General features: G+C 40.5%; 1 protein-coding gene and 1 long non-coding RNA gene across 17 annotated transcripts in view; one reads left to right on the forward strand and one right to left on the reverse strand.

Moving 5' to 3' along the window:
* The window catches only part of LOC105745598 (uncharacterized), a 28,680-nt gene extending 17,169 nt beyond the window's left edge, over positions 1-11,511 (reverse strand). The window contains exon 1 of one of the 2 annotated variants that reach the window (XR_009181111.2): positions 11,300-11,511. This is a non-coding gene — a long non-coding RNA (uncharacterized lncRNA). The remainder of the gene's footprint in view (positions 1-11,299) is intronic. The other variant, XR_001118276.4, reaches the window with a different exon arrangement.
* RASGRP3 (RAS guanyl releasing protein 3) overlaps positions 1-13,460 on the forward strand; it is a 107,821-nt gene that overhangs the window by 12,593 nt on the left and 81,768 nt on the right. For 4 of the 15 annotated variants that reach the window (XM_012523071.4, XM_004452826.4, XM_004452829.5 and 1 more), the window contains exon 2: positions 12,010-12,157. The exons of 4 other annotated variants lie outside the window; for them this stretch is intronic. The gene's annotated coding sequence lies outside the window, so the exon portion shown is untranslated. Of the gene's footprint in view, positions 1-5,454; positions 5,512-11,381; positions 12,158-13,460 lie in introns of those variants that run through there. 7 more of the 15 variants (XM_071208763.1, XM_071208759.1, XM_071208762.1 and 4 more) reach the window with 7 other exon arrangements.

Genomic DNA, 13,460 nt, shown 5'->3' on the forward strand with positions numbered 1-13,460 from the left:
CTAAGACATTAGTTTTCAAATATCTTCTTTAACAATATAATGAATTATGCTATGTAACCAGGATGGAATATTATAGTCATCTAGGAAAATCAAGTTTTGGAGGAATATTTAGGTGACATTGGCATTTTTAAGAATGTGTAATGACATTGGAAATATTTATGATACATGATAAATGAAAAGAGCAAATTGAAAATCTGCATACCCACTATGTTAAATTTAAGAAAAGTGTGATGGTTAAGTTCATGAGTCAACTTGGCTAGGATATGGTTTCCAGTTGTTTGTTGAAGCAAACACTGGCCTGGTTGTTGCCATGAGGCTATGTGGATTTAAATCATAGTTAGTTGATTGCCTCTGTGGTTGGTGATGTCTGCAATCAACAAAGGAGGTTGCCTTCAGCAATAAGAGAAGTCTTATATAATCCTTTGAAAGCCTTAAAGAGAAAACTGATAATATCAGTACTCAGAAAATTTCTTTCTCTACTTCAACTGGCCAACTTCTCCTGGGGAACTCATGGAAACCTCATTGGGGTTCCCAAAGTGTGGCCTGCCCTCTGGAACTAGCATTTGCCAATCTCCATGGTAACATGAGATAATTCCTATAATAAATCTCATAATTTTTACATATATATTCCTATAATAAATTTCATTTTATATATATGTATCTCCTGTTGGTTCTGTTTCCTTAGAGAACCCTGACTAATACAGACAAAAGTATTTTATTAGTTGTCTATGTCTGTGCAACAGAACTAAACCAAGTAGTTTTAACCCACAGTCATTATTCATCATCATCTCCCATGGTTTCTGTGGGCCAGGCATTCAGGAGGGACACAGCTGGAAAGGTCTCTCATGAGGATGTAGGGAGGTGACAGTTGGGGCTGCCATGACCTGATGACTTGATGGAGATGGGAAGGATATACTTTCAGCACCACTCTCATGTGGCTGACATGATGGTGCTGGCTGTTGGCTGGGGACCGTTGCTCTTCTCCTTGTGGTTGTCTCCATGGGACTGCTTGAATGTTCTCATGACATGGCAGCTGACTCTCCTCAGAAAGTGGGATACACGAGACCAAGGAGAAAGTGGCAATGCTTTTTATGACCTTATCTTAGAAGTTATATACTGTCCCTTCTCCTGGGCCCTATCAGTTGCACAGGGCCAGCCTTGATTCAGCATGGGCAAGCACTACCCAAAGATATATGTGGGCTATCTGGACCATCTGGAGGCTACCATACATACACGCCAAAACAATGTGAAGAATTGTGCAATTAGACTTGATCTTATTTTTCTTCTTGGCGCTTTTCTATATTTTCCAATTTTTTAAATGGTGTACATATATAATTTTTAGAATAATATACACCCATATAAATCAACATTTAAAAATGAAAACACAAATATTCCAGAAAGGAGCAAGTCAATCCTTGATGCCCTGATACAAAGTTGGATATCTGTGGTTTTTTCTGTGTGGTATAATCGTGTACCTAAGAAAAGGGTAATTGGCTGAGAAGACAAGGCCACAGTAGAAAGCCTGGGGGTAAGCATGGCGATATTCAGGTCCCAGGGACAAGATATTGAAAGTAGAGGTAATGACATTCTAAAGTGAGATAAGTGTACTGGGAAGTTGTTGAGCTTCTAACACACATTTACTGACCTCTGCTTTCTTCTGAAATCCCATTAAAATGAGATCAAAGGGATTTTTAAAAAAGTAACAGACCCACAATGACAATAGTTTGGAAGCTGGAAAGCAGATGCTTGACTATTAATTTAGCAACGGAAAGCAGAAAAATCTATCAAATTTGCACTGGAGAACCCTTCGAAGACTCAGGAATATGTGGAAATAGGCACCACCGAAACTGGTTGAAGATGAGGCTAAAAAAGAACAGATTAAAAATCTTCCTGAAAAGCAGTTAAACTCCCAGACCCCACCCCTACTTTACATCCCTCTTCCATCATAGCAGAATACTGGAGGTCTGTTCTGAGAGGATAGAACATGGGGTCTCTAAGCTGGGGGGCCCTGATCTCTGGCCCAGGTCCAGTTGAACACAGGCACTTCATGCTTAAAACTAGGAAAGTAATTGAAAGTATATAGATTGAAAGTTGCAACTGCAACCCTCTTCTTCCACTCAGCTCCAAAGAATATGGGCAAGTCAGAAAAAGTGGCTTGGTCACAAAAGAAGGCTGCCTGGTTCCATGTCTGAAAAACATGGGGAAAGGACTCTTCCGGTTAGGAAATCATTCACCTGAGTCAGGTGCTCACCCTTAGAAAATTCAAATGTGACCAAAGCACGAGGGGTCCTTGACTGGCCCAGTCTGGATGGCATGGCCACCTCTGGACCAGTGAACTCCAGCCAAAAAACCATGGGTATTCCAAAGGTAGGAGGGGCAGGGGAGGTTGTGGGTGAAGGTGGTGATGGCAGAGAGTAGGAATGCTAGGCAGGCAATGCCAAGATAGTAAGTCTAAATCTCAGGTAGCAAAAGTACTACGAAGGCTTAACATTGTTTTGTGAATGCAAAAAATAACAATTTGCATTTCTAAAATACATCATAGTTATTCCATATCCTTTTTCCCCACCTTATTTCATTGTTTCCTCCCCCCTCCCCCCGCCCTGCTGTTTTTGCTGTCTTTGTCTATTTGCTGTGTGATCTTTTGTGTCTATTTCTCTTTTTGTCTTCTTTTCTCGTTTTTCTCCTCTAGTTTTCACTGGGATTCAATCCTGGGACCTCCGATATAGAGAGGGGTTCCCTGTTACTTGCGCCACCTCAGTTCCTGCTTTCCGTTGTATCTCACTTTGACTCTCCCCTTTGTCTCTCTTTTTTTTTTGTTACATCATCCTCTTGCTGTGTGTCTTACCGCATGGGCACTGGTTCACTGTGCAGGCCTGGCTCACCACTCCAGCAGGCCTTTACCAGGAGGTCCCGGCGATTGAACCTGGGTCCTCCCATATGGTAGATGGAAGCCCAACCACTTGAGCCACGTCTGCTTCCCCCTTATTTCATATTCTTCTCAGCAAAATCCATGAGACAGATATTGCCATCCCCATCCTATTGATGTATTAAGGGTCTGTGATAATATGGCAGATTTGCCCACTATCCCTCAAGTAGATAAAGGACGGCTGGGATGTGAATTCATGTCTTCTGACTTTTAGGCCTGTACAATTTCTATTTTAACATCCTAAGGATCAGAACAGAATCACAGATTCCTGGATAATTGGGCTTGGAAGGAAGTCTGGAGAGATGCTGTTTCGGGCAGCCCACGAATATTCATAGTTTCCTGGTGTCTCGCCCGCAATTCCCTGCACATCAGCCCCGACACGTGTAAAATCAATAGAGGCCTGGGAAAGTGCTGCCAAATGCAGACAGCCTGAGGAGCCACACGCTCTTCTTTGGGGGAAAGACTAAAGAATTAATTTCTGAAAGAATTTTCCATCTGTTTTCCAGATAAGATTGATTATAACCATTTATCCTGTTCTGCAGATTCCATGAAAGAATGGGTAAATTGTACCATCTGGCCTGAGTAAGTTTAGTTCCAATTTCCCAGAAGAGTTTTAGCTCCACTGTGCAGGGAAAGACTCTTTTCCTTCAGACCTCCTAAGGAGAAGAAGAGCTGGTGCAGTCCTGGAGATTTGCCCCCGAGTCCCTCACTTCAAATAGGAAGTGTTGCATGGTGTTCACTGGTATAGCTGGATATCAGTTAGACAACTTCACATGCATTTTATTTACCATTTCGCTCAGGTTATGTTACATGGAAACATTATTTCTCTTTGCCAGTGCTCTTTGGCTCCCTCCCATTCCCCCCTCTCCAAGAGGGTTTCTTTTTGTTATTTTTGGTATAAAGAATTTTCCTTCAATTTCAAGATTTAAGAAAAGCAGTAAGAGTTTGATTTGAGGAGATGTATCTGATCTGCACACACACAAGAAAAATGCAGAGTCCTACTGATTAAAAATGGACCCTTCTCTTTGATTTTTAATCTGATAGTCTTTGCATTTTAATGGTAAGTTTAGGTAATTTGTGGTTATTGGGGTACTAATAATGTTATTTGGTACTTTGTTTGACATCCTCTTTCTTCCTTTTCTCTCCATGCCTTCTTTTGGATTTTTCAAGGTTTCTTAGTTGGGAAGCTATGTAATCTCTTTCTTTTCCTTTAGTGGTTACACTTGTGTTTTTAAAATACTTACTTGACTTTACTCGTCTAATGTAAATATCTTTAACTGTCTTCTGACTAACAGAGGGACCCAAGAAACCTTTAGTTTGATCTCATTCTCCCATCTATCATGTTATTACTATTTAAAAATGTTCCACATTTTTTTTCTAACAGCTTTGTTGGGGCATAACTGACATATAACAAACTGCAAAAACCTAAAGTATACAACTTGATATGTCTTGGCATATGAAACCATCATCAAAATCAAGATAATAAGCATGCACTTTGTTTTTTTTAAAAAATCATCCATCTCACACATGAACAGGCACTGGCTGTTACCAAGATCTGCTCGTTTTCTGTAAAATCACAACCTAAGGGGTCTGTGCTTTCCGGAGAAGTAACTACGAAAATCACTGTTCACTGATGTCCAGTAGGCATCGTGCTATGTACTTTACATACATTATTTCTAATTGCTTTCTTTAGTGTTCTGTAATATTAATTATAAAAATAAGACAAGTTTGCAATACATGGATGTACTCAATTCCAAAATGAATCATATAAGAAAGGGAAGGTTTATACCCCTCATTTTCCTCCAGAGTAGATGAATGTTTATTATTTGTTGTCAGTTCAGATATTTTCTATGCATTTGAAACCATACATCATTGTAATTCAAATGGGGTCAAATGCATAGAGACTTTCGCAACTTGCTTTTTTCACTTACTACAGCAAGGCCCTCTTTCCGTTTCCCTCTTTTCCTGGTTGCGTGACAAATACAGCACGGAATGAATGCATCGTGATTAGTTTGTGCAATCTCCCCTTATTTTTAGGATGCTTCCACTTTGTTTTCATTTTTAAGATCCTGAAGTGGAATACATTCTTCCCAACCCCTACAGCAACTCTGTGATTTGGGTATTATCATTCCCCTTTTACAAATGAGGAATTTCCTACTTAGTGGGCTAAGTGACTTATCCACAGCTACTCAGCAGTTAAGTGACAGTGAAGAATGAGAGCCTGGTATACCTGGTTCTCCAGTGTGCCAGCACTTTCACCACTCACCACGCCGCCTCTCCTACTAGTTTGGAAAATGGCAAATATATATTTATATATATTATTGTCAGGGTTGTCAGGAGGATTACAGGAGCTTTTCAGCTGGTTGTACCTTACGAAATTAGAATGCAGGAGACATGTTTCAGGCAATTTATATATTTCAGGCCCTTTAGCTGAGGAAGCTAATGGAAGAGCTGAGAGACTATTTATAGCAGGTTACTTTTAAGGACCCTGGGGAAGTTGTGAAATCATCCGTCTATCACAGGCAGCTAGGAATTGCTTGCCTAATTTTTTGTTCCGAAGGAAAGGACACAGATCATCTGGGCCAGTAAGTTGGGTCCAAAATTGGACTTACGTTTATTTTACTTAATAAATGTATTCTTGAAAAGTATGAGTTGAATTTTGGCTGGTCAGATGCCGTTTGTCATGCGCCAGGGGTGCACACATTTTTTGTAATCCTGCAATGAGTCGCTTTCTCAAACAAAGAATGCTTTTGTAATATGAATCAATTTCCCTTAATTTAAGTTGAATAGAACTTATTTTCTTTTCTAAAGCTGGACCTCTGTGCTCCGTTGTTTGTGTCTTAGAGCCTGTTGGCTGGTGTAGCCACATTAGTTAATGGTAACACGGAATCTATATATGTTGCTAAAATCTAGACAAATAAATTCTGACCACTCACTCCAAAGTCCCAAACCATGCTATATGGTAAAGCCACATAATTCAGAAGAGGTGGTTTAGATAAACCCCTATGCCAGGAGGAGTGTAGCTGCAGATGCTGGGTGCTCCTCGTCCCTATGTTTAGAATGCAGCCCCCGTTCCTGCCGCACCCAGATGGCAGGTGCAGAGCTGTCTCTGCAGTTACAAAGACCACAGATCAGCAGAGCAGGGAGAAACAAATGAGGGGCAACGGGTCCTTGGCCTCACCAGCGCCTTTGCATGCTTTGAGAGTAAAATATTTTTAGTCCAACATTAACATTCTTGTTCTTAGTAACATTTCAATCCCCATTTATTTATGATTTTTAAAAAACTAATCGGCAATTGATGCAATGGCTGGAATGGCCTTTAGCATTCATGGAATTTATGGTTTTGACCCTAATAAGGACTCTAGCTAGGGGGGAAAAGTCTCTGATCTTTAACTGTAACAAATTTTAGTCAATTGGGCTTTAATTGCCTTGTGTGTGTGCGTGTAGATATATTATTTTACACAAAGAACAAGGGAACATCTTCATTGTAAATGAGTTAATTCATATGTGCAATGGAATATAATTCTGAAATGAATTTTTAGTGTCTCTAATATTATTTTCCTGATCTTTTAAGTTGACTTTCTCAATCTTTCTAAGCCCATAACCCTTGTAATACTTTTAGTTTAGTTTTGGGAAAATAATCTGAGAATGCCTGGTAAAGTAATAATTTTAAAATCCTAACAATCCTAGTTTTGGAAATCTATTCTATGGAAATAAAAGCACCAGTAACTAGAGATATATGAGCAAAGATATTTATTGTAATACTGTTTATAGAGGCAAAAAAACTGAGAACAATTCGAATGATCAGCCACAGGGTGAATAAACTGTGGCATAACCACACTTTTGTGAAATAGCATGCAGCTAATAAAAAAGAATAAATTATATCTATATTATTGACCTTGGAGCCAATATACATGACCATGATATATTGTTAAGTGAAATCTTTTCATTTTAAAAGGTTTAAAAGATGAAAAAATAAAGCCCCATATATATGTATGTATGAGATGCATTTTTATTCCATGTCAAAATATACATGTATGTATGCACGAATGTATGTTTATTTTTATATGGGAGAGAAAGATGTGTGTACCTGAAAGACATGGCATGGAGATGAAAGAGGAGCTATTGCATTTTTCTTTCTATATTGTTTGACTTACTACAATGAGCATGTATTTTTTTAATTTAAATATCTTATAAAGTAAAACACATACATAACATTTCTGTTTTCCTTATTTTGTCAAAGGAAATAAGATTGTTCTTCAGTATGATAATGTAGTTATTCTGACCCTTAGAATACAAATCTAAAAAGGATTTATGAGTTCAAATGCCTATGGAAGCCTCACCCACTAGCTGTTTTAGCCCACACTCCCTACATTTGTTTCTTCACCAGCCCAGAAGGTGTGCTGAGCTTTTCACTCCCTATGATCTATATTGAGGAAATAGCACCCACCCCTCGATTCTGACCCCTCCTCTCCACTTGCTCCCTAATTTGTGACGTTTTCCACAACGTAAATTGATCAATTGCTTTGCAGTAATCAAAGAGGCGCTCAGGCAGGTGAGCCCTGAAACGCTCCTTGTTTAATTAAAGCAGAAGGAAAACTGAAAATTTCCCGACCACTTCACTTTATGTGCTTCTAAAAGTGCTTTCTCCATTTACCCCCTACTGAGCTACAATTTTTTTTTTAAAGCCCTTTTCTGTAATATTAGCGCCTCATTCCTCAGCAGGTTTTTGCTTTGCTTGTGGCTAAGTCATAAAGAATATCTTATCCAAAGGCTTTCTACCTGCAAAGGCTGTAATACTTACACTGCATCCAAAAGATTACACAACGAAGGGCAAGAAAACCAAGGAGCTTTTTCATGAAGCGTATGATACAGGAAGGGATGCCTTAGAAAATGATATGGAAGTCAGGTTAAAGGCCCAGGCCTCACAGGTCTGTAATGTAGAGGCTGTGATGGTTGGATTAAACCTTGGGCGAGTAGTTTGGCACTGAAGATTGGAAAATATGACTTGAAGTTAGCTGGGTTTGGATAATCAGATAATTAAATTAAAAAGGAAAGCGATTGACTGGAAAATTGACGTTGCTTACAATTATGCACAATTTGGAGCAGATGGATTTGTTATCACATTAATATGCCTATTTTATAATTAAAGCCATATTATAAAACTCCATTCATTCATTCATTCATTCAGAAAGTATACATTGAGCATCACCTTCAAGTCAAGGCCAGTGGGTAAGGATATGAATCCAGGACAGTTGAGTGGACACAAAAGAAGGCCAGTGTCCAGTGGAGGGAAGCAGCAAGGAAGGGATGGGGAGAAGTGAAGCAGAGGAAGCCTGTTGCTTGCATGGGGGAACAGAAAGATCTGGGGTCCCTAAGTGCACCCGTCCAAAGATTCACAAATGTCAAGCCGTGCCCAACCTCACACATTTAGCTAGTGTGCACATTTCAAGGAAAAAATTAGTTAAGTATTTACTTTGCCTCATTTATTCCTGAATCAGCTTTGTATTTTCTGCTTTGAAATAGCAACTATTTGGGAAATTGAATGGAAAGAAAATCATAAATCTGAAAAGTGCCCTTAGATTATTCTTTCTACTCTAAAAGTCCCTCAGAAAAAATACATAGAGGCAGGCTCAGGGATTTTTTTTTTTCCTATCAGCAACTCTTTTCAAGAACTAAAAGAATTCTGGAAATGGCGCAGGCATTTTAGAAGGTCTAGGTTCAGATTCATTTTACCACTAGTCTGTGGTTTATAGGGGTGAGATCCTCAAAGATGAATGAAAGTTGCTGTCATAACAAGGTTTTTGAAATAAAACTATTAGGGGGAAAAACTGTTGTTATGCAAGTAATTATACTAAACAGGAGGTTTTGTGCCATGAATGCTAAATTTTTCTTCTCAACTGTTATTGAATCCAGCTTTGGCTAGGAATCTAGCCTAGTTTAAGAAGCTGATTAGATGGAGGGAAGAAATTTAGGGAGAAGAACTGCCATAAATGTACTCTTCAATGAATTAAATTAAGTAAATACAACTATGCTAAGGATAACAGGTTTTTTAAAAAGTGAATGAAAATTTATAAAAAGAAAGAGAAGAGATAAAAGATAGGAGAAAGAAAGAACTGAAAGGGGAAGTCTAATTGTTAATTTTAATCAGGAACTGACTGAAAATGTGGGTGTTTCTCCAGGGTTGCTAGAAACCTGACCAACAGCAACTGGAGTGCAGAGGCGCCTTCTACAGAGAGCTCCTCTGGTAGCGGCTGCTCTCTTCATTCATTCTCCTCTCTTTTGGACAGCCCAGCTCATCTCCAGCTTAGGAATGTTCTCTTCCAAAGATTCACTGACAAATTGGGTGCTTGACATTCAGACTCTTTTCAGCCACAGAATGAATTTAGCCCCAGAAACAATGTTAAAAATGCCTCTTGGTCTCTAAGATGGTTTAGCTGGTATTACTAGCTGAATTATTACACATTGCAACAGATGATGGTAGCAAATGACTATTGTAATACCAACATTTAGACCAAAAAAAAGCAATACAATTGACTTGCCTGCTTGTGATTGAAGGCGAGCATGCTGAATTAGAAGAGGCTGAGCTAGTGGATGAAAACTGTGATGACTAAATCATTTTGGTGAATAATCGTGCAGGCTTTGGAGTCAGAAAAACCTGGGTTCATGTCTCTGGCCTCTCTGCCACTTGATAATTATATGGAAGACTAGTTAACCTCACTAAAGGTCTTCTGGGAGGTAACAATAGCCTGGCTTCCGAGTGTGGTTGTGAGAATGAAACAAGCATTTGCACAGAAATGTTAACTTATTTTTAATATATGTCATGTCATATATTTTCCACACGTTCCTCTCTTCTCCTAGAGAGATTCCAAGGTTTTTGTAAGCAGATATAGTTGTCCTGTATTTTGGTGAATCCTTAGATGCAATGCACATTGAACACAGACACTATAATTTTTCACTTATTAACTTGCTTTATTCCAGGGCTTTAAAGGTTGAAAACTCTACTCTCTGATTCTTTCAAATTTTTTTCCTTTTTTTAATTTATTACAGGTATATAGTTAATACTCTTAGAATTAACTGACTGTGACTACATGCTTATTTTGGCTCAAAAATGGTTCAAAGGGAAGAAAAGAGGAAGAACGAAAGAGGGAGAAAAAGAGAATAAATTCCCCAGAATACTTAGACAAATGTTGGAAACAAAAAAAGAGGAGAGAAGGGATTAAAGAAGTGTACGTATCTGAGAACTGAGAAAGAATGTACAAGGTGGAGCTGACTGAGCTAGGGAAGTAAAAGAGGCTTCTGCAGGCATGGTTCCTCTAAAAGGAAAGGAAAGGAAGAGGGTGGTGGAGGGGAGAAAGGCTGCAGTGCCTTTAATTGACCAGCAGGTGGTGTCACCAACTTGGAGCAGCTTCTTTGGACTTGAGCACCAGGTGGAAGGCAAGTGGCAGCCTCAGGAGGGGCAGCTGTCCCGGGAGGTTCATGCTGTCTGACATACGGGATGGATAGCATTTGGGAATTTTTACAGAACGGACTGCTGCAGGCACTCACAAAGACCCATCAGGTCTTCTCTCAGGCTCTGGTGAGGCCCCCCTGTCCCCTTCTTCCTGTATCCTTCAGGCCACTGCTTCCTAGTGACTGGCTATCAGATATTGGGTCCAGGGCCAGCAAGTCAGAGACGAGAGACTTAGTTGGAAGAAAATGTCTTAAGTTTATATCTAGTAGCTCATTAGGGAAAAAAAAAAGGAAAAAATAGTTTATTTCTATGACTAACTTCAAACCCTTAGAAAGGGACACATTTCTGTGTTTGAAACTTTTTTCCATTTGCAATTTGGGCTTTCACAAGTTGGTAACAAATGCATCCCCTGAAAAAGTATGGCAAGACTCAGGTTTTGTCTTTTTATGTTATTCTAGAAAAACACTCTATTCTCTATGCTGGGAAACTTCTGGTTTGATTACCACTGTAAATAATTACATGACAAAACCCAGATATGAAAGATGGCCCACAGGGGCTCTCTACTGAGTAAGAATGCCCTTATTAGAAATCAAGGTTGACAGTTTAGCAGGCTCGTTACAGTTCAGAAGTTCCCTGGGGAATTTTCACCTTCTTGCTTGGATGTTCATTTTGGCAAGTGAACTGACTCCCTGCCATGTCTCCACTCTGAGGGTGAGCCCAGGAACTAATTTGGGGAATTGTGATCCTTATTATACCAAGAGAAGTTGGATACCAATGGGCTTTTCTCAGAGAGGGTAAAAGAAGGAGGGGAGGTAGCTGGGAAAATCAGCACAGGTGAGAAGTGTGAATTCAGCCAGGCATCTGGGAAGTCATGCCACCTTTGTGATGGGTCCAAAAAGCAGCAGGTTGGTCCAACTTACCAGCACTCCAAAGGGGGCAGCAGTGCCTCCGTAAAGGGCTTTGAAAGCTTCTCGATGATTTCTGTTTCCACTTGCAGTCTCTGTTAATCTCAACTGCTCTGCTGTAACATGTTAACGTATCCAACAGATAGCTATATGGAAAGTTGGTCTTGAGCTGCTGTGAAGCCATTGCCGTTAGCTCGTTAGATGCAGTTGCATTTGACGTTGTTCGTTAACTCCTCACATATTGGCCTTCTCAGCACCACTTGGCACAGCAGCCCCAGCCATTTCGTGTTAACCATACCAGCCTGTGAAATTAAACGTCAGCATTCTTGGACTGTTACTGGGGGTCTGCCTTCCTCAGGAGAGTCCACTCAGCCTGATAGAGAGGCTGATGAATGTGCCTCAGTGGCACCTGGATTACAAAGCAGCTTCTGGTCATATGTGGTCCCTTTTTCTCAGTGTTCAAGGGCCCCAAAGGAAACCCGAGATGAGAGAACATAGGGACTGCCAGCCTCCCCACCTCCACCCGACACCAACTCGATTAACTTTCCACTTTCTGTGACCTGCCCTCCAGTCTGACTTATCAGCTGTTCTGTTTGTCACTAGAAGAAGGAAAAATTGTGGGCTGTGCTGCGCTGCCTGCTAATGAAATGGCTGAGCCAACTCCGGTTGTGAGAAGGTTTGCGAATTAGGAGAATAATGATCTCCAGTTTCTGACCTCCTGGCAGGGCAGCAGTATTTATCAGGAGACGCATGTGACTGGTTAAGACACAGAGCCCCAGCTTGAAGGAAACAGCTGCTCGCGGCTGGCTGCGGCACTTGGCAGCTGGACAGGCAGGGCGCCGATGTGAGGAGCAGGATGACAGAACCACCCCAGTAAGTAACTGGAGAACCTTGCCGCTGTGTGTGTGTGTGTGTGTGTGTGTGTGCGCGCGCGTGTGCCCGCCCGTGCGCGCGCTTTGCAAGCCACCAACAGTGTTTTATTTTGATTATGGTTCCCTCGGTGGCACTATGGAAGGCGGTATTTTGCTTGTACTTGTTAATGGCCTTTTGTATTTTACTGACTTTGATGGGACCTACTATTTTTAGCAAGATTGTTTCCTAACTTTGAGGGATGAATGGGACATACTGCTTGATCCCTGTCTAAGAAAGGGTGAGTTTTATTTCCCAGTGTCTAGGATTTTTATGGTCCTTAGGATTTAGGTTCAAAGCCAAGCTTAGGTTATGAACTTACTGAAGTGATAAGATGACTGTATTTGAATTTAATCGGTTTTACCATTGAACCTGAAAAACTTAAAACCATACTTGAAAAAATAACTTCCAAACTTATTGTAGGTATGATCTGACCTTTCTCGTCAAATTTTAAGAGCATTGCATTTAAATGTGTAACAACCCGCAAAATAGAAAATGGACAAAATACTTAAATTTAGATTAGAAATCATATTTAGATTTCAAGTATGCTTCCCAGCTCATTGAAAGCTATATTTTGTAGCAGGCCTTCTTCAGCAAACTAATTCACGTTCACTGTATCTTCACTTTAAAACTAAACCATTTAGTTGCTCCCTAGTCTTATTTTAGATATGGGAAAGTTTGTGTTTTTATGATGCTCAGGGTCTTTCTTCCTTGTTCATGACCTTGATTACACAAGTAATGCTTAAAGGTGATTATCAGCCCTGGGTGCCTGGCATCCCGATAACTGGAAGGCCCTGCTCTTTCTCGGGCTCCCTCTGCAAAACTGGAAGATGCTCTTGAGAGAGCAGCAAGGCAGACACCACAATGGAACCAGGCCGTTGTTCAGAGACTTTTGTCCTTCCACGGTGGTCCCCAGCAGGATGCTTACGAGGAAAGAAAAAAGGGGAAAGGGAGAGCACAGATTCCTGAACACAGATGATGCAAAACCCTGGAAGTGAGGGCTCTCTGAATCAGAGTGCTGCAGAGAGATAACCAGGCAGGCTTCTTTTCCTGGACTGCCTGGACCCTGGGGAGGGAAGCAGAGAGAGATTGTTTTTATTTGAGTTCTCGCCAAATAGTTGTTTGCTCACATTAAGCCCAAGACACCAAGAAGGGTTGTTTCTCCAAGTGTCCAATGGATTGCACAATTATCTTCCTTTGGCTCTCTGCCTGGAGGGAATGCTGCTCTCTCCCCAACCTTGCTGTCCTTGTTGTATACAGAGAATGG

The sequence above is a fragment of the Dasypus novemcinctus genome, chromosome 17, assembly GCF_030445035.2.
Source record: "Dasypus novemcinctus isolate mDasNov1 chromosome 17, mDasNov1.1.hap2, whole genome shotgun sequence".
NCBI lineage: Eukaryota > Metazoa > Chordata > Mammalia > Cingulata > Dasypodidae > Dasypus > Dasypus novemcinctus.